Source organism: Canis lupus, chromosome X, assembly GCF_048164855.1.
Source record: "Canis lupus baileyi chromosome X, mCanLup2.hap1, whole genome shotgun sequence".
NCBI lineage: Eukaryota > Metazoa > Chordata > Mammalia > Carnivora > Canidae > Canis > Canis lupus.
The window spans coordinates 65,357,336-65,379,599 of record NC_132876.1 but is presented as its reverse complement, the minus strand read 5'-3'; the positions used below and the strand labels follow the sequence as shown (position 1 = coordinate 65,379,599).

Genomic DNA, 22,264 nt, shown 5'->3' with positions numbered 1-22,264 from the left:
CATATGGTTCTTGGTTTTTCTCTTGCTGATATGATGAATCACATTGATTGTTTTACGGGTGTTGAACCAGCCTTGTGTCCCAGGGATAAATCCTACTTGGTCATGGTGAATAATTTTCTTAATGTACTGTTGGATCCTATTGGCCAGTATCTTGTTGAGAATTTTTGCATCCATGTTCATCAGGGATATTGGTCTGTAATTCTCCTTTTTGGCGGGGTCTTTGTCTGGCTTTGGAATTAAGGTGATGCTGGCTTCATAGAACGAATTTGGAAGTACTCCATCTCTTTCTATCTTTCCAAACAGCTTTAGGAGAATAGGTATGATTTCTTCTTTAAACGTTTGATAAAATTCTCCTGGGAAGCCATCTGGCCCTGGACTCTTGTGTCTTGGGAGGTTTTTGATGACTGCTTCAATTTCCTCCCTGGTTATTGGCCTGTTCAGGTTTTCTATTTCTTCCTGTTCCCGTTTTGGTAGTTTGTGGCTTTCCAGGAATGCGTCCATTTCTTCTAGATTGCCTAATTTGTTGGCGTATAGCTGTTCATAATATGTTTTTAAAATCGTTTGTATTTCCTTGGTGTTGTAGTGATCTCTCCTTTCTCATTCATGATTTTATTAATTTGAGTCTTCTCTCTCTTCTTTTTAATAAGGCTGGCTAATGGTTTATCTATCTTATTAATTCTTTCAAAGAACCAACTCCTGGTTCTGTTGATCTGTTCCACAGTTCTTCTGGTCTCGATTTCGTTGAGTTCTGCTCGAATCTTTATTAACTCCCTTCTTCTCTTGGGTGTAGGATCTATTTGCTGTTTTTTCTCTAGCTCCTTTATGTGTAAGGTTAGCTTTTGTATTTGAGTTCTTTCCAGTTTTTGAATGGATGCTTGTATTGCGATGTATTTCCCCCTTAGGACTGCTTTTGCTGCATCCCAAAGATTTTGAACGGTTGTATCTTCATTCTCATTAGTTTCCATGAATCTTTTTAATTCTTCCTTAATTTCCTGGTTGACCCTTTTATCTTTTAGCAGGATGGTCCTTAACCTCCATGTGTTTGAGGTCCTTCCAAACTTCTTGTTGTGATTTAGTTCTAATTTCAAGGCATTATGGTCCGAGAATATGCAGGGGACAATCCCAATCTTTTGGTATCGGTTCAGACCCGATTTGTGACCCAATATGTGGTCTATTCTGGAGAAAGTTCCATGTGCGCTTGAGAAGAATGTGTATTCAGTTGAGTTTGGATGTAAAGTTCTGTAGATATCTGTTAAATCCATCTGGTCCAGTGTATCATTTAAAGCTCTCGTTTCTTTGGAGATGTTGTGCTTAGAAGACCTATCGAGTATAGAAAGAGCTAGATTGAAGTCACCAAGTATAAGTGTATTATTATCTAAGTATTTCTTCACTTTGGTTAATAATTGATTTATATATTTGGCAGCTCCCACATTCGGAGCATATATATTGAGGATTGTTAAGTTCTCTTGTTGAATAGATCCTTTAAGTATGATATAGTGTCCCTCTTCATCTCTCACTACAGTCTTTGGGGTAAATTTTAGTTTATCTGATATAAGGATGGCTACCCCTGCTTTCTTTTGAGGACCATTCGAATGGTAAATGGTTCTCCAACCTTTTATTTTCAGGCTGTAGGTGTCCTTCTGTCTAAAATGAGTCTCTTGTAGACAGCAAATAGATGGGTCCTGCTTTTTTATCCAGTCTGAAACCCTGCGCCTTTTGATGGGGTCATTAAGCCCGTTCACATTCAGAGTTACTATTGAGAGATATGAGTTTAGTGTCATCATGATATCTATTCAGTCTTTGTTTTTGTGGACTGTTCCACTGAATTTCTTCTTAAAGGGGAATTTTAAGAGTCCCCCTTAAAATTTCTTGCAGAGCTGGTTTGGAGGTCACATATTCTTTTAGTTGCTGCCTGTCTTGGAAGCTCTTTATCTCTCCTTCCTTTTTGAATGAGAGCCTTGCTGGATAAAGTATTCTTGGTTGCATGTTCTTCTCATTTAGGACCCTGAATATATCCTGCCAGCCCTTTATGGCCTGCCAGGTCTCTGTGGAGAGGTCTGCTGTGACCCTAATACTCCTCCCCATAAAAGTCAGGGATTTCTTGTCTCTTGCTGCTTTTAGGATCTTCTCTTTATCTTTGGCATTTGCAAGCTTCACTATTAAATGTCGAGGTGTTGAACGGTTTTTATTGATTTTAGGGGGGGAATCTCTCTATTTCCTGGATCTGAATGCCTGTTTCCCTTCCCAGATTAGGAAAGTTTTCAGCTAGAATTTGTTCAAATACATATTCTGGCCCTCTGTCCCTTTCGGCGCCCTCGGGAACCCCAATTAAACGTAGGTTTTTCTTTCTCAGGCTGTCGTTTATTTCCCTTATCTATCTTCATGGTCTTTTGTTTGTCTCTTTTTTCCTCAGTTTCCCTCTTTGCTATCAACTTGTCTTCTATGTCACTCACTCGTTCTTCCACCTCGTTAACCCTCGTCGTTAGGACTTCTAGTTTGGATTGCATCTCATTCAATTGATTTTTAATTTCTGCCTGATTAGCTCTAAATTCTGCAGTCATGAAGTCTCTTGAGTCCTTTATACTTTTTTCTAGAGCCACCAGTAGCTGTATAATAGTGCTTCTGAATTGGCTTTCTGACATTGAATTGTAATCCAGATTTTGTAACTCTGTGGGAGAGAGGACTGTTTCTGATTCTTTCTTTTGAGGTGAGGTTTTCCTTCTAGTCATTTTGCTCAGTGCAGAGTGGCCAAAAGCAAGTTGTATTGGGAAAAAGAGAAAAAGAGAGGAGAGAAAGAAGGAAAGAAAAGAGAAAGAGAAAAAAAAAGGGAAGAAAAAGAAAAAAAACGAAAAAAAAAGAAAAAAAAAAGAAGAAGAAAAAGAGAAAGAAAAAGAAAGGAGAAAAAAAGGGGGTGGGGGAAGGAAACAAATCAAAAAGCATAACAAAACAAAAACAAAAACAAAAACAAAAACAAACAAACAAAAAAAGAACCACCGGGGAGTATCTTCTGATTCTGTGTACTTTAAGTCCCTTGGCTTCTCCTGGAAGTTGTCCGTCTAGCTGGTGTTCTGGGGGAGGGGCCTGTTGTGATTTTCAGGTGTTAGCAGTTGGGGGAGCTGCTGTGCCCCTGCCTGGTGCAGGGCTCGGTGGGGGTTGTTTACCCCGTGAGGCCGCAGGAGGAACAGCCCCAGTGGCCGGGCAGCTCTGGAAACCTGGATTCAGCTCCGGCAGGAACTCCGTCTGCAGGGCCTGGAGGCTCCGGGGCGGGGCCGCTGATCTGCTCAGCTGGGGCAGGTGCGTCCTTGGTGTCCTGGGCCCTCCCGGCCTCTGCCTGTCCCGGGGGAGGCCGGATCCTGGGCTGTGTCCCGGCGCCCTGTGCTCCGGAGCCTGCGCTGTTGGATTCGCGCTCCCGGGCCGCGCAGCCCCCTCCGCGGAGCTGCCGCCCAATCCCCTCCGAGCTGCTCCTGGAACCGCGCAGCCCCCTCTGCACGGAGCCTCTTCCTCTGCCCGAGCCCCTCCGAGCTGCTCCCGGGGCCGCGCAGCCCCCTCCGCGGAGCCGCCGCCCGAGCCCCTTCAGCGGCTCCGGGTCCCGCCGGGTCCCGCCGGGTCCCGCCGTGCGCGCTGCAGCCCTTAGGGAGATCGGCGGACTCTCCTGGGTGCGCAGTTGCTGTTACTGTCCCCGGGAGCCCGAGGGCATCCCCGCCCTCCTGGGTCCTGCTCCACCTCCCTGCGAGCCCCTTTCCGCCCGGGAAGGTCGGTGCAGCTCCTGCTCCTCCGGGACGGGGCTCTCCTGTCCTGGGGACACTCGCCCCGGCCCCAGCCCGGCTTCTCGCGGGGCCCCTCCCCCTTGGAGGCCTTTGTTCCTTTATTTCTTTTTCCCCGTCTTCCTACCTTGATAGATGCGCGAACTCTTCTCACTGTAGCATTCCAGCTGGTCTCTCTTTAAATCTCAGGCCGAATTCATAGATTTTCAGGATAATTTGAAGGTTTTCTAGGTAGTTTGGTGGAGACAGGTGATTTGGAGACCCTACTCTTCCGCCATCTTGCTCCTCTATCTACCAAAATTAAATTGAGTATATTGACAGGAATCCAGGAGTGAAAAATATATCTAGGATTTGTAATTGTAATAATATGAAAGTCAAAATGGAAAAAAACTTAAAAATGAAGAGTTGGTAAAATATCATAGTTAAGATGGGAAAAAAGAAAAATATTGGTAATTTTTAGTGTGATATAAAAATGAGTCTTAATAGAAAAGAAAAAGACCCTTTAGTTCTATATACTATTTTCACTCCGTCCTTGAGCTTTCCAGGGCTGCTTGTTCAATAAACTTGCTTTTCCCTTGTACTTCCAGCAGTTTTTCTGGGAGAGATGTCTGCTGTGCTGATGCTCAGGTGTCTGTGCCTGGGTGGAGATGCCCTGCCCCTTGCCAGGTACTGAGCTCAGTATAAGCTATTTATCCTTTGAGACCTTTATACCCTAGAGACCCTGCCTTTTCCTAGGCATAAGGTGAAAGAAAAAGGAAAAACAAAAAATGGTGGCGGCCAAATTTCCAGCTCTGGAGTTGAGCTCCCTTCGAGTAACTAACTGCAGTTTCATAGTCCACACTTGCCTAGATGTTCCTGGAGGCAGGCTCAGGTGTACTGATCCACATAGCTTGCAGGGCACCCAGTGACAGGAGAGTTCTAGCTCTCCTCCCTGCTTCCACCTGTCCAGGGGGGAATGGAGGATTGCCAGCTTTGTCCACTTGGGTGTCCTGGGATCCAGGGCCCTGTGCCATTGCACCCATGCTCCCAGGGACCACCTCTCCTGAAGGGAACAGAATACAGCCACTTTAGTCCATTGCCAGACTCTAGGGCAAAGGCAGCTCCAAAGCTGGCCCACCTAACCAATTGGCTTCTCCCAAATGTCCCAATGGGCTGTGGCTCTCCAGCCCTTTACTGATATCAGACCACGGTTTGTGGTGAGCTTTCCGCTGGGTGCTCCTCCTCTTCTAGTGACTCCAGGAATCTTGAGGCTGCCCCTTCTGCAATTCTGCCTGATTTCCCTGCTAAGCACTTTTCTGACACAGAAAACTCCAGTGCAGATTTTTAAAGTTCCTGCTTCTCCAGGGCTGGGCTTTCATGCCCTGGAGGCTTTTTCCGTTCCCTTTAGCCCAGCTAGTTGCAGTTCCCCTCCCCCACTTTATTCTTTTTTATATTTTTCGCCTTTCTACCTTGTTAGAAGCAAAACCGTTTCTCTGTTGCATTCCAGCTATTCTCTCTTTAAATCTCAGGTCAAATTCAGGATGTTTTGAAAGTTATCTAGATAAGTTTGTGGACCAGATGAGTTGAGGACCCCTACTCTTCTGCCATCTTGCCCCTCCCTCTTTTGTGTCTTTTGATTGGAGCATTTTGCCCATTTACATACAGAGTAACTATTGAAACATATGTATTTTGTGTATTTCATGTTATCGTATTATTGCCCAGTCCATTTTATGCAGATTGTCTCTCTTTCTTTCAGATCTATGTTATTGTTAGGCTCCCTCTTTGCTTACTGGATCTCCCTTAATATCATTTGTAAAGCTGGTTTTTTTGGCCACAAATTCTTTCAGTTTCTGTCTGTCCTGGAAGCTCTTTATCTCTCCTTCCATTCTGAATGACAACTATGCTGGATAATGTATTCTTGGCTGCATGTTTTTTTTTTTTCATTTAGTGTGCTGAATATATCATGCCAGCCCTTTCTGGCCTGCCAGGTCTCTATGGATAGGTCTGCAGTCATTCTAACATTTCTCCTTCTGTATGTTAGGAATCTCTTGTCTCAAGCTGCTTTTAGTATTTTCTCTTTACCCTGAAATTTCCAATCTTCACTATTATATGTTGGGTTATTGATCTATTTTTATTGATTTTGGATTACCTCTCTACCCTTTGGGTATGAATGCCTGTTTTCTTCCCCAGATTAGGGAAGTTCTCAGCTATGACTTGCTCAAATACACCTTCTGGACTTTTATCTCTCTCTCTCTCTGCACTCTCAGGATTTCCAATAATTTGGATTTTTTTCATACTATCACTTATCTCTCACAGCCTCTCTATTAGTTATTTTTCTCTGTTTTCCTTAGCATTCTTCCTTTCCATCAACTTGTCTTCTATGCCACTTTCTCTCTCTTCTGCCTCATTTACCCTAGCTGTTAGAGCATCCACTTTATACTGCATGTCAGTTGGAGCATTTTTATTTCTTAATTTTTTTAAAAAATTTTTATTTATTTATGATAGTCACACACAGAGAGAAGCAGAGACACAGGCAGAGGGAGAAGCAGGCTCCATGCACCAGGAGCCCGACGTGGGACTCGATCCCGGGTCTCCAGGATCACGCCCTGAGCCAAAGGTAGGAGCCAAACTGCTGCGCCACCCAGGGATCCCTTATTTCTTAATTTTTAAAAAATATTTGTTTTTACTGAAATTCGATTTGCCAAAATAGAGTATAACACCCAGTGAGTTGGAGCATTTTTTATTTCGGCCTGATTAGATGTCATTTCCGCACTAAGAGATTTTCTAGCATCTTTTATGCTTTTTTTCAAGACCAGCTAGTAACTTTATAATTGTTATCTTGGCTTCCAGCTCTGACATTTTATTTATATCCATATCTATTAGATCTGTGACAGAGTATTTCCTTTGGTTCTTTCTTTAGTTGTGAATTCCTCCATCTAGTCATTTTGTCCAGTGAAGAATGGCTGTATGAGTGAACAGAATCAAAAATATCAACCACAGGGCAGCCCAGGTGGCTCAGTGGTTTAGTACCACCTTCAGCCCAGGATGTGGTCCAGGAGTCCCAGGATCGAGTCCCACATTGGGCTCCCTGCAAGGAGCCTGCTTCTCCCTCTGCCTGTGTCTCTGCCTCTCTCTGTGTCTCTCATGAATAAATAAATAAAAAATCTTAAAAATATATATCAACCATGACCCAAGTGAAATACAATGTAGACAAATCAAAAGAAGTCAGGAACTAGTAAATAAAAGAAAAAGAAAAACAAAACAAAACAAAAAAAGGAGGGAGAAGGAGGGGAAAGAAAATACAATCTCACAGATTGGACAGAACGGAGTGATCTTCTTGGTCCTGAATGCATTTTGGTCTGTGTTAGAAGTTACTAAATTAAAAAACTATAAAGACAGAAAAACTTAAATGTATACAAAAATAAAATTGAATACAGTGGAAGGAAGCCAAAAATGAAGATCTATAGCATGTAATTATGAAATATGATTTTTTTTAAAAAATCACTTAAAGACAAAGAGTTGATAAAATAAAGAATTAGCTGAAACAGGAAGAAAGAAAAAATTGGAAAATTTTAAACTGAAAGGTAAATGAATTATAAGAAAAACCCCTCATGTTCTATATACTATTTTCCTCTAGCAGTGAAGTTTTCTAGTTCTGCTTGGTCAGTAAACTTGCTGTTTGCCTGATCTTCTAGTTGGTCTCTGGGGGAGGGACCTGCTGCACTGATTCTCAGGTGTCTGTGCCTGGATGGAGTTGTACCACCCTTTGCCAAGGGGCTGGGCTTAGGATAAACTGCTGCGTGAAGCTTTTTTTCCATGAAGGCTTTCTACACCCTTTTAGAGGGCAACAATAAAAATGTTCGAGCTTGATCTCTAGCCCCAGAGCTGAGAGACCTCGATGTGCGCCAAACTCTGTAGATTCCTATGGTGCCTGCCCACTCAGATCCTTCCTGAGCAAAGCCAGAAGGATACTGATTTGTGCAATTTGCAAGGCTCCAGCCAGGAGAGCTTTTGCCTGCTTGCGGGGGCACCCGCTCCACCACTCTATGAGGAAGCAGAGGGTCGCCCCATTTCTATCTGTTGACAGAGAGTGTTTCCCAGGTTGAGTACTTACTTGCTCCACCCCTCCCGGAGGAAGGTGGAGGGTTGCTGTGTTCCAGTCTTTTGCAGGGGCCCAACATGGAAAGCAGTCACCCGATCCAGCCATGGTTTGCAGTTTATAGCAGAACAAGCTGAGAGCCCCTTCCTAGGTCCACTGACCTAAACCTGTTTTCCCACTCCATTGCTTGGGAACTCTGCTGACTCAGGCACCCCTGTTCTTTCTGTGCGTCTGGGAATATTGAGACTCTACTGTCCCACCTGTGATTCTGCCCTGCTTAAAACCTGAGCAGCTTTCAGGCAGGGAAATCTCTTAGAGGATTGAATTTCTAAAGGTCCTGATTTTGAGCTCCATCACTTTCTGGGAGCAAGCTTACAAGGGCTCCATCCCGCCCTCTGTTTATCTACCAATATATCCCCTCCATTTTTCTTCTCTGCACTCCTACCTTGCAAAAAGTGGTCACTTTTCTATTCATATAGTTCTAGCCATTCATTCTTTTTTTTAAAGATTTAATTTATTTATCCACAAGAGACACATAGAGAGAGGCAGAGACATAGGCAGAGGGAAAAGCAGGCTCCCTGCACCGCCCCCCGCCCCCCGCCATTCTTTCTTTACATCTCAGGCTGAATTCTTAGGCGATGAATTCATAGCATTGTTTGATAGTTATCTAGCTAAATTTAAGACACCAGATGAAATGAGGACCCCCACTCTTCGCAATCTTGCTTCCTCCTCATAACTTCTCTTTTACTTCTGATTTTATTTAAGCCTTCTCTCTTTTTTCTTAGGCCAGCTAAATATTGTTCAATTTTGTTTATTCAGAAAACTATGCGTTAGTTTCATCGATCTTTTCAGTCTCTTTTTTCCTCTCTGATATTTATTATTTCCTTCTTTATATTAAATTTGAACTCCACTTGTTTTACTGTTTCTTGTATCTTTAAGTGTAGTTATGAGGTAAAGGATCTACACCCAAGAAACAAATAATCCAGTCAAGAAAGTGGTAGGAGACATGAACAGACACTTCTCCAAAGAAGACATACAAATGACCAAGGGACACAAGAAAAAAATGCTCCACATCACTTACTGTCAGGGAAACACAAATCAAAACAGTGAGATACCACTTTACAGCAGTTAGAATGGCTAAAATTAACAAGACAGGAAACAACAAATGTTGGTGAGGATGTGGAGAAAGGGAAACCCACTTCCACTGTTGGTGGGAATGTAAGCTGGTACAACCACTCTGGAAAACAGTATATAGTTTCCTCAAGAAGCTAAAAATACAGTCACCCTATGATGCAGCAATTGCACTATTGGGTATTTACCCCAAAGATACAAATGTAGTCAAAGGGACACCTGCACTCTGCTGTTCATAGCAGCAATGTACACAATAGACAAACTACGGAAGGAGCAAATGAATGGATAAAGAAGATATGATATATACACTCAATGGAATATTCCTCAGCCATCAGAAAGGATGAATGCCTACAATTTACATTAATGTGGATGGAACTGGGGGGTATTATGCTGAATGAAATAAGTCAATTGGAGAAGACAATTATCATATGGTTTCACTCATATGTGGAATATAAGAAATAGTGCAAGGGACCATAAAGGAAGGAGGGGAAACTGAATGGGAAAAAAATCAGAGAGGAAGACAAAGCATGAGAGACTCTTAACTCTGGGAAACAAACTGAGCATTGCTGAAAGGGAAGTGGATGGAGGGATGGGTTAACTGGATGATGGGCATTAAGGAGGGCATGTGATGTGATGAGCACCAGTTGTTATACACATATGATGAATTGTTGAAAACTACATCTGAAACTAATGATGTACTATATGTTGGAAAATCGAATTTAAATTTAAAAAAAGAAGAAATGAAGGAAATTATATCATAATTAAAAGGATCTATCCAAAGAAAATCCAACAATTGTAAATATTCCCCTAACATGGAAATAGCCAGATATATAAACCAGATATAAATATAAATATAAATATAAATATAAATATAAATAGCCAGATATATAATAAAAATTTAAAGAAACTCATTGGTAATAATACAGTAATAGTAAAGGACTTTTATACCACACTCAGAACAATGTACAGATAATCTAAGCAGAAGATCAACAAGGAAACAAGGGCTTTGAATGACAAATTGGATCAAATTGCTAAACAGATATATCCAGAACATTTCATCCTAAAGCAACAAAACTCACTTTCTTCTCAAATGCACATGGAGCATTCTCCAGAATGGATCACCTACTGGGTCACAAATCAGGTCTCAACTGGTAGAAGAAGATTGAGATCATACCATGCATATTTCAGCCCACTGTGCTTTAAAACTTGAGGTCACTACAAGAAAAAATTTGGAAGGTCCACAAATACCTGGAGGTTAAGTAGCATCCTACTAGAGAATAAATAGGTCAACCAGGAGATAAAGAATAATTTAAAAATGCATGGAAGAAATGAAAGTGAAAACACGACAGTTCAGAACCTTTGGGATCAGCAAAGGTTGTCCTAAGAGGGAAGTATATAGAAATATGGCCCTTTTCAGGAAATAAAAAAAGTCTCAATTACACAATCTAACATTTCACATAAAGGAGCTGGAAAAAGAATAGCAAATACAGCCTAAAACTAGCAGAAGGAGAAAACTATTTTTTAAATAATAAAAAAAGATTAGATCAGAAATCAATGATAGAGAAATTTTAAAATTGTATTACAGATCAAAATAACTAGAGCTGGTTCTTTGAATGAATTAATAAACTTGCTAAACCCCTAGCCAGACTTATCAAAAGGAAAAGAGAAAAGACCCAAATGAATGAAATCATGAATGAAAGAGAGAGATCACAACCAATACTGAAGAAACACAGATAATTATGAGAAAATTATGAGTAATTGTATGCCAACAAATTAGGCAATATGGAAGAAATGGTTAAATTCCTAGAAAAATATAAACTACAAAAACTGAAACAGGGAGAAATAGAAAACCTGAACAAACCAGCAAAGAAAATGAATCAGTAATCAAAAGTCTCCCAGCAATTATTTAACGCTGCATCTGAAACTAAGGATGTACTATATGTTGGCAAATTGAATTTAAATTAAAAACAAAAAATAAAAAAACAAAGATGATTTCTTTAAAAAAAAATCTTCCGACAAACAGGAGTCCAGGGTTGAATGGCTTCTCAGCAGAGTTCTATCAAACATTTAAGGAAGAATTAATACCTATTTATCTTTTTATTTTAATTTGTGTTTTTTTTATTGGTGTTCAATTTACTAACATACAGAATAACCCCCAGTGCCTGTCACCCATTCACTCCCACCCCCCGCCCTCCTCCCCTTCCAACACCCCTAGTTCGTTTCCCAGAGTTAGCAGTCTTTACGTTCTGTCTCCCTTTCTGATATTTCCCACACATTTCTTCCCCCTTCCCTTATATTCCCTTTCACTATTATTTATATTCCCCAAATGAATGAGAACATATAATGTTTGTCCTTCTCCGACTGGCTTACTTCACTCAGCATGATACCCTCCAGTTCCATCCACGTTGAAGCAAATGGTGGGTATTTGTCATTTCTAATAGCTGAGTAATATTCCATTGTATACATAAACCACATCTTCTTTATCCATTCATCTTTCGTTGGACACCGAGGCTCCTTCCACAGTTTGGCTATCGTGGCCATTGCTGCTATAAACATCGGGGTGCAGGTGTCCCGGCGTTTCACTGCATCTGTATCTTTGGGGTAAATCCCCAGCAGTGCAATTGCTGGGTCGTAGGGCAGGTCTATTTTTAACTCTTTTTCTGAAGCTGTTTCAAAAACTGGAAATGGAAGTAAAACTTCCAAACTCATTCTATGAGGCAAGCATTACCTTGTTCACCAAACCAGACAAAGAACTCCCTCAAAAGAATTACGGACCAAAATCCCTGATAAACATGGATGCAAAAATTCTCAACAAGATACTAGCCAATAAGATCCAACAGTATATTAAAAGACTTATTTACCACCACCAAGTGGGATTTATCCCTGGGCTTGGCGGGGCTGGGGGGACTGTCAGCGTCTGCAAATCAATCAACATGATATACCACATTAATAAAAGAAACTATAAGAACCATATGATCCTCTCAATAGATGTAGAAACAGCATTTGGCAAAATACAGCATTCTTTCTTAATTAAAACTCTCCACCGTGTAGGGATTGAGGGAACGTACCTGAATATAATAAAAGCCATATAAGAAAGTAGCACAAGTAATATCATCTTCAATTGGGAAAAACTGAGCTTTTCCCTTAAGGTCAGGAACAAGACAGGTATGTCCATTCTCACCACTGTTATTCAACATAGTACTAGAAGTCCTAGCCTCAGCAATCAGACAACAAAGAGAAATAAAAGGCATCCAAATCAGTAAAGTCAAGGTTTCACTCTTCACAGATGACATGATAATCTATGTAGAAAACCCAAAAAACGTAACCAAAAAAATTCTAGAAATGATACAGGAATTCAGCAAAAACACAGAATATAAAATCAATGTACAGAAGTCAGTCATTTCTATACAGTAACAATGAGGCAGAAGAATGAGTAATCAAGGAATCAATCCCATTACAATTGCATAAAAAATCATTACATCCTTAGATAGTAATCTAACCAAAGACATAAATATCTGTACTTTGAAAACTTTAGAACATTTATGAAAGAAACTGAGGATTACACAAGGAAATCGAAAGCATTCCATGCTCATGATTGGAAGAACAATTTTTTTAATGTCAATGCTACCCAAGGAAATCTACACATTCAATGCAATCTCTATCAAAATATCATGAACATTTTTCACAGAGCTAAAACAAACAATCCAAGACTTTGTACGGAGGCAGAAAAGTCCCCAAATAACCAAAGGAATGTTGAAAAAGAAAACCAAAACTGGAATCATCACAATTTCAGATTTCAAATTGTATCGCAAAGCTCTAATCATTAAGACATGTTACTGCACAAAAAGAGACACATAGATTAATGGAACAGTAAAGAGAACCCAGAAATGAACCCTCAACTATATGCTCAACTAATCTTCAACAAAGCAGGAAAGAATATTCAATGGAAAAAAGACAGTCTCTTCAACAAATAGTGTCGGGAAAATTGGACAGCCACGTGAAGAATGAAACTGCACCATTTTTCTTACACCATATGCAAAAATAAACTCAAAATAGAAGAAATACCTAAATGTGAGACAGGAATCCATCAAAATCCTAGAGAAGAACACAGGCACCAACCTCTTTGACCTAGGCCACTGCAACTTCTTGCTAGACACATCTCCTAAAGCAAGAGAAACAAAAGCAAAAACAAACTATTGAACTCCAGTAACATTAAAAGCTTTTTCACAGCAAAGAAACTGTCAAAAAATGTGAAGGCAACCTATAGAATAGAAGATATTTGCAAATGTCTTAAAAGATTAAGTACTGGTACCAAAATTATAAAAATTTATCATACTCACTGCCCAAAACCCCCAAAAATCCAGCCAAATAATGGGCAGAAGACATGAACAGACATTTTTCAGGAAGACATACAAATGACCAGCAGGCATATGAAAAAAATGCTCAACATCACTTGGCATCAGGGAAGTACAAATTAAAACCACATAAGATATCACCTCACACTGGTCAGAATGACTAAAATGAACAACTCAGGAAATGAGAGATGTTGGTGAGATTTTGGGAAAGGGGAACCCTCTTACACTGTTGATGTAAATGCAAACAGGTGCAGCCACTCAAAAACATTATGGAGGTTCCTCAAAAAGTTCAAAATAGAGCTCCCTTGAGACCCAACAATTGCACTACTCAGTATTTATTGAAAGAATATACACATAGTGATTCAAAGGGGCACATGCACCCCAATGTTTATAGCAGCAATGTTCATAATAGCCCAAATATGGAAAGAACCCAGATATCCTTCAACAGATGAATAGATTAAAAAGTTGTGGTATATATACATATATATATATATTGGAATATTACTCAGCCATTGAAAGGAATGAAATTTTGCCATTTGCAATGAAATGACATGGATGGAACTAAAGGGCATTATGCTAAGTAAAATAAGTCAGTCAGAGAAAGACAAATACCATATGATTTCATTCATATGTGGAATTTAAGAACCAGAACAGATGAACATAGGGGAAGAGAAGGAAAAATAAAATAAAATGAAAACTGAGAGGGGGGTAAACCATAAGAGACTCTTAACTGTAGGAAACACCCTAGTGTTGCTGGAAGGGATGTGGGTAGGGGGATGGGCACTTGTATACAATGATGAATCACCAAGTTGTACCTCCGAAGCTAATAATACAGCATATGTTAATTAAATTGAAATTTAATAAATAATGAAAACAACAACAAAAGAAATATAGGTAGTGAGTGTCAGTGCTGTGCTGGTTACTACAGGTGGCTCTGTGCTTTTGTTGAGGGGCCATTGAAGGAAATGGCACATGCCAATTCCTTTATTCCTAGAGGGGTCTCTCTGTGAATGTGTCTCCCTGGGACATATTCCAAGATGAGAAACTGACATCCCCACTGTGTGCCCCAGACGCTCTTCAGAATGCTGTTTCTATGTTGTATGTTTATGGGCTGTTTGCCAGCCTTCTCTCTAAGAGCAGCCGAAATGTATCCAGGCTGTCTCTGAGCCAAGCTGCCTACCTTCAAATCTCTTGGCTTTAAACCTCCTGGTCAAAAGAATTCATGAAATTTGGGGTCTCTAACTTTTCCAAGCCAATTCCTATGGGGATTTATTTTCCCTGTGTTCACCCCTGTGTTCTGGTTTGTCTCTTGCCCTTTCCATGACTGCAGATCCCCTCCCAACTACAGCAGCCATGACCCACTTCTCCCCAACAAACTCTGCCTCTGTGCTTCATACCTTCTTCAGCTTGGACTCTTCACTACTTTTAGTTGTGGATTTTGTTCTGCCATTCTTCAGGGAGATTTCTGTTATATTTAGGTGATTTAATTGTTATCTTGTATTCATAGGACGAGCCAAGCCAAGAATCTTCCTACTTTTCTGCCATCCTCCTTATTCCCTGGTATTTTATTACTTTTGATGTAATTGTCAATGGCATTGCCTTCTTAATTTCTCTCTTTTACATCTGTTTACATCAACATAAAGTTTCTGCATAACAAATGAAATAATCACTAAAATAAAAAACAGCCTTCTGAGTGAGAGAAGATATTTGCAAATGGCATCTCCAATACAATGTTCATATCCAAAATATATAAATAACTTATAAAATCAACACCCAAAATGAATTTTGGTGTTCCAATTCTGCCCAATTTAAAAATGGGCAGAAGACATGAACAGACATTTATTCAAAGAAGACATATAGATGGCCAACAGACACCTGAAAAGATGCTCATCATTACACATCATGTATCAGGAAAATGCAAATCAAAACTATAATGAGATGTCACTTTACACTTGTCAGAATGGCTAAAATAAAAAACAGATAAAACAACAAGTATTGGTGAAGAAATGGTGATAAAGGAACACTTGTGTACTTTTGGTGGAAATGCAAACTGGCGCAGCCACTTTGGAAGATAGTATGGACGTTTCTCAAAAAATTAAAAATAGAACTACTCTGTGACCCAGTAACCACACAACTGGATATTTACCCAAAAAGGACATGAGCACTAATTCCAGAAGATATATGTACTCATATGTTTATTTCAGCTTTATTTATAATAGCCAAATAATGGAAGCAGCCCAAGTGTCCATTGACTGATGAATGGAAAAAGAAGATGTGATATATATTATATGTATCACGCTATATAATATATATATATACAGTATACATAATATAGTATATATATAACATACATGGAATATTATTCAGCCACAAAAAGGAAAAAAAAATCTTACCATTTAGAAAGACATTCATGGAGCTAGACAGTATAATGTTAAGTGATATAAGTCAGTCAGAGAAAGACATATACCATATAATTTCACTCAAATGTAGAATTTAAGAAAAAAATTAAAAAGTAAAGGGAATGAAAGAGAGATAAATCAAGAAACATACTCATAAGCATAGAGAACAAACTGATGGTTACTAGAAGGGAGGTTGGTGGAGGAATGGTTGAAATAAGAGATAGTGATTAAACAGTGCACTTATAATGAGCATTAAGCAATGTATAGGATTGTGGCATCACTAAATTGTACATCTGAAACTGATATAACACTATATGTTAATTGTACCAGATTTAAAAGAAAAAAAAACTTTTTTAAAAAAAGATTTATTTATTTATTTATTCAGAGAGAGAGAGAGAGAGAGGCAGAGACACGGGCTGAGGGAGAAGCAGGCTCCATGCAGGGAGCCTGACATGGGACTCGATCCCGGGTCTCCAGGATCACACCCTGGGCTGCAGGTGGCACTAAACCGCTGCACCAAGAAAAAACTTATTAAAATTAAAAAGACTATTAGTTTCTCAAAATTTAGATCATTTGGCCAAATAATTCTAGTCATTGATATATGCTCAAAAATAAATAAAATTATGTCCACACAGAAATCATACACAGATGTTCAAAGCATTATTTGTAATAGCTCCCAAATGGAAACTACTCTAATATTCATCAACTGATTAGTGGATACACAAAACGTGGTATATCCATATAATGCAATATAAATAAGCCATAAAAGAAAGAAATACTGATACATGCTACAATCTGGATGGAACTTGAAAGCATTATATTGAATGAAATAAGTCAATTATAAAATATCATACATGCTATTTTTCCATTTACATGAAATAAGCAGAAGTAACAAATCTATACAGAAAGAAAATAGATTAGTGATTGGTTAAATAGATTAGTCACTAGAATTGAGGAGAATTGATAGGCAAAATTTCTGGGAATGTATTTTAAAGTGATAAAAATATTCTAAAGTTAACTGTAGTGGTTGATAATTTGCACAAGTCTATGAATATACTAAAAACTACACTGTAGTTTACCACAACTTATTATACTTTCACTGAGTGGATTGAATGGTATTTGAATTACATCTCCATAAAGTTTTTACAAAAATGTTATGCCTGAATGTTATGCTATTACTCATAATAGCCAAACTTGGAACACCCCAACTGATGACTAGATAAATAAAGTGTAGTATACCTACACAGTGTAATATTATTCAGTCATAAAATGAATGAAATTCTGGTACAAGCTACCAGATGGATAAATCTGAGAAACTTCTTACTGAAAGAAGCCAGATGAAACCGACCACATCTTGCATGATTCCATATAAGAAATGTCTCATAAAAAGCAAATATATAGAGTCCCATCCAAGATGGCAATGTAAGAGACCCTGAACTCACTTTCTATACAGAGACACCAAGTGACACCTATTTATTGATCATTTCCTCCTGAAGAAGAACTTAAGGTGAACTGAAGAGCTTCTGCAGAAGAGAAAATGGAGAGGTTGTCAAATGAAAACATCAAGAGAGACAGAGACATGATAAGGAAGAGAACTTCCATTCCAAACTCTGTGAACTGCAGTGGGGATGGATAGTACCAAGCAGCCTAAAATAGATTTCTCTGTCCTTGGGCACAGAAAAAAAATCCATGGTTCAAAGGAGCAACTAGTTTATAAAAAGACAGCATTAGAACTCCACCAAATGGTGAATGAGCTGAAGAAACTCATTCTGAGTCAGAGGGACTAGAGAACAGCACAGTTTATGCTTTGCTTCCAACTAGAAAATACAGATCAGAGCTGGGTGTGGAGATGAAGCCAGCTTGCCACTTCAGCAAGAGAATTTCAGAATCTCCCAACTGGTATCTGCTTCAGATCCAGCCATGCTGCCAGGATTCCCCATGCACATAGACACCCTGGAACACTTTCACCCACCCTAGACTTGGCTTCAGTTGCCAAACCAAAAAAACTTCTGCACTGACAACCCTGGAACACCCTGGCTTACACCCAGTCCAGCTTCAGCTATCAAGCCAAGGTTCCACTTGTGCATAGAAAACTAGGTAACCCTAGTCTGAGCAGTGTCTGAGCAGAGAACACTGGAACCTTTTGGAGAACACAGGAACACAGTCTGAGCAGAGAGCACAGGAACCTTTTATCCCACACAACACCTAAGCTCAAGTTGCCCCCACTCCAAGAAACCCCTTGCCCAGAGTGCCCAGGAACATGCCTCCTTACACCAATTTCAGCTTCGCCTAATCTCCCAGGTTGCCCTCAATGCATAGAACCCTGGGACACACCATCTTACATAAACATAAGCTTTGATATCCTGCCAGGGCACCCTATGTGTGTAGAACATTGGGACACACCAGCTTGCATGCACTTTGGCTTTAGTTGTCCTGCCAGGACACCCACTGCATTGAGAACCATGAAATTCCCTGCCCATGCCAGCCACAGCTCCAGCCAGACAGCAAAATTCACCAAGCACACATAACCTGCATAGGTAATGAGCATAATTGAGATCATTAATTCAAGTTTAGAAGTACCCATACCTCTTGATCCATAAAAACAAACAAAAAAATCAAGCAAAATGGGGAGAGAAAGTAATATCCTCCCAAAGAATACAAGACAAAACCTCGGAAAAAGAACTAAATGATACAGAGATAAGCAATATGCCTGATACAGAATATAGAGTTACAATTGTGAAGATGCTCACTGGGATGGAAAAAATGAAATAACTCAGTGAGACCTTTAATAATGAGATTAGAAAGGGACACCTGGGTGGCTCAGTAGTTGAGCATCTTCCTGAAGCTCAGGGTGTGACCCCAGGGTCAGGGGATTTAGTCCCAAATTGGGCTCCCTGTGAAAAGCCTGCTTCTCCCTCTGCCTATGTCTCTGCCTCTCTCTGTGTCTCTGATGAATAAATAAAATAAAATATTTTTAAAAGAGACAAGAAGTATAAAAAAGAGCCAGAGTTGAAGAATGCAGTAACTTAAATAAATAATACAGTAGAGGGAATCAACAGATCAGTGAAGAAGAATTTATCAATAGTCTGGAAGATAGAGTAATGGAAAGCACCCATGCTAAACATAAGGAAAAAGATTCGCATTATATGGGGTCCTAAGAAGAAAGAGAAATGAGTAGAAAATTTACTTGAAGAAATAATAGCTAAAGACTTCCCTAACCTGGGGAAGGAAATACACATCCAGCTTAAGGAGCACAGGGAGTTCCAAACAAGATGAACCCAAGAAGATCCACCCCATGGCACCTAATTAAAATGTAAAGTTTAAAGATCAAGAAAAATATCTTAAAAGTAGCAAAGAGAAACAAACATTTGCTTTCAAGGAAAAAGGTAAAAGGCTATTAGCTTATTATTCACAAAAACTTTGCAGGTCAGAAGCAAAGGGCATGATAAATGAAAATAACTGAAAGGAAAAAAAGCTACAACCAAGAATACTCTACTCAGCAATGTTATCATTTAGATTTGAAGGGGAATTAAAAGTTTCACAGGAAAAACCAGAAAATAATGGAATTTATCACTCATAAACCAGACTTACAAGATATGTTAAAGAGACTTCTTTATTGAAAGAGAAATAGCCATAATTAGACATCAGAAAATTATGAATAAACAGATGTAAAAATGACTACATACATATAATACATGGAGAAGGGGTATAAAAGGAAGTGAACGGGTAAAAAAAAAAAGAGAAAGAAGTCTTTATTTCTTTTCCTGTTTTTTTTTACTGTTATTGTTTTCTTTATGGTTTATAGCGTGTTTGAACTTAAAGGACAATCAGATTAATAGAGACTTCTATTTACTTAGGATGTTACATATGCATTTCATAGGAACCAAAACCTGTAATAGATACACAAAAAAATAAAGAGAAATAAAGCCAAACATAACACTATAAATACTCATCAAACACAAAAAAGGAGCACAAGAGAAGACAAGAACTCAGAAGAATAGAAAGACTATCAGAAAAGAAATTTTAAAAGTGGCAATAATTACATGTATATCGATAATTAAATATAAATAGCCTAAATGTTCCAATAAAAAGACATGGGGTGCCAGAATGGATAAAAAAATAAACCGATCTACATACTGCATATAGGAGACTCACCGCAGACCCTCCAGTTCCATCCACTCGAAGCAAATGGTGAGTATTTGTTGTTTCTAATGGCTGAGTAATATTCCATTGGATTTACAGACCACATCTTCTTTATCCATTCATCTTTCAATGGACACCAAAGCTCCTTCCACAGTTGGGCTATTGTAAACATTGTTGCGATAAACATTGGAGTGCAGGTGACTCAGGATTTCACTGCATCTGTATCTTTGGGGTAAATCCCCAGTAGAGCGATTGCTGGATTGTCATAGGGTAGGAATTTCCCTTAAGGCAAGTGATGCAGAGCATCTTCTCGTGTGCTTGTTAGCCATGTGTAGTTTTTTTAAAGATTTTATTTATTTATTCATGAGAGACACACGCAGAGAGACAGAGAAGCGGAGACCAAGGCAGAGAGAGAAGCAGGCTCCATGCAGGGAGACTGATGCAGGACTCGATCCTGGGACTCCAGGATCACAGACTGGGTAGAAGGAAGGCGCTAAACCGCTGAGCCACTGAGGGACCTCCAATGTTTTCTTTGGTGAAACTTCTGTTTATGTTTTGCCCATTTCATGTTTGGATTGTTTGTTTCATTGCTGTTGAGTTTAATAAGTTCTTTATAGACCTTGAATACTAGCCCTTTATCTGATATATCATTTACAAATATCTTCTCCCATTCTCTGGGTTGTCTTTTACTTTTGCTGACTGTTCTTTTGCTGTGGAGAAGCTTTTTATCTTGATTAAGTCTCAATAATTCATTTTTGCTTTTGTTTCCGTTACCTTCATAGATGTATCTTGCAAGAAGTTGCTGTGGCCAAGTTCAAAAAGGGTGTTGCCTGTGTTCTCCTCTAGGATTTTGATGGATTCTTGTCTCACATGTAGATCTTTCATCCATTTTGAGTTGATCTTTGTGTATGGTGTAAGAGAATGGTCTAGTTTCATTCTTCTGCAAGTGGCTGTCCCATTTACCCAACGCTATTTATTGAAGACCCTATCCTTTTTCCAATGGATAGTTTTTCCTACTTTGTTGAATATTAGTTTATCATAGAGTTGAGGGCCCATTTCTGGATCCTCTATTCTGTTCCATTGATTTATGTGTCTGTTTTTCTGCCAGTACCATACTGCCTTGATGAACACAGCTTTGTAATACAACTTGAAATCTGGCCTTGTGACGCCCCCGGCTCTGGTTTTCTTTTTCAATATTCTCCTGGCTATTTGGGGTCTTTTCTGATTCCACACAAAACTTAAGATGATTTGTTCCAACTCTCTGAAGAAAGTCCATGGTATTTTGATAGGGATTGCATTGAACACGTAAATTGCCCTGGGTACATTGATATTTAAAGAATATAAATTCTTCCAATCCATGAGCATGGAACATTTTTCCTTCTCTTTGTCTCTTCCTCAATTTCTTTCAGAAGTTTTCTGTAGTTTTTAGGGTATAGATCCTTTATCTCTTTGGTTAGGTTTATTCCTAGGTATCTTATGCTTTTGGGTGCAAATGTCAATGGGATTGACTCCATTTCTCTTTCTTCAGTCTCAGTGTATAGAAATGCCAATGATTTCTGGGCATTGATTTTGTATCCTGCCACACTGCCGAATTGCTGTATGAGTTCTAGCAATCCGGGGGTGGAGTCTTTTGGGTTTTCTATGTTCAGAATCATGTCATCTGCGAAGAGGAAGAGTTTGACTTCTTCTTTGCCAATTTGAATGCCTTTTATTTCTTTTTGTTGCCTGATTGCTGAGGCTAGGACTTCTAGTACTATGTAGAATAGCAGTGGTGAGAGTGGAAATCCCTGTCGTGTTCCTGATCTTACGGGAAAGACTCTCAGTTTTTCCCCATTGAGAATGATAATCGCTGTGGGCTTTTTGTAGACAGCTTTTAAGATGCTGATGAATGTTCCCTCTTTCTCTACACTCTGAAGAGTTTTGATCAGGAATGGATGCTGTATTTTGTCAAATGCTTTCTCTGCATCTATTGATAGGATCATATGGTTCTTGTTTTTTCTCTTTTTGATATGATCTATCACATTGCTTGCTTTATGAGTGTTGAACCAGCCTTGCATCCTGGGGATAAATCCCACTTGGTCATGGTGAATAATCTTCTTAATGTACTGTTGGATCCTAATGGCTAGTATCTTGTGAATTATTGCATCTGTGTCCATCAAGGATATTTGTCTATAATTCTCCTTTTTGGTGGGGTCTTTGTCTGGTTTTGGAATTAAGGTGATGCTGGCTTCACAAAACGAGTTTGGAAGTATTCTGTCCCTTCCTGTCCTTTGGAACAGCTTTAAGAATAGGCATTGTTTCTTCTTTAAACGTTTGATAGAATTCCCTTGCAAAGCCATCTGGTCCCGGACTTTTGTGTTTTGGGAGTTTGTAATGACTGCTTCAATTTTCTCC

The 22,264-nt window shown here is 39.3% G+C and overlaps 1 long non-coding RNA gene across 5 annotated transcripts in view; it reads left to right on the top strand.

Moving 5' to 3' along the window:
• Nucleotides 1-22,264, top strand: part of LOC140627948 (uncharacterized) — a 219,705-nt gene that overhangs the window by 156,746 nt on the left and 40,695 nt on the right. For 2 of the 5 annotated variants that reach the window (XR_012026423.1, XR_012026425.1), the window contains exons 3-4: nt 4,352-4,430; nt 6,249-6,360. The exons of 1 other annotated variant lie outside the window; for it this stretch is intronic. This is a non-coding gene — a long non-coding RNA (uncharacterized lncRNA). The remainder of the gene's footprint in view (nt 1-4,351; nt 4,431-6,248; nt 6,361-22,264) is intronic. 2 more of the 5 variants (XR_012026424.1, XR_012026427.1) reach the window with 1 other exon arrangement.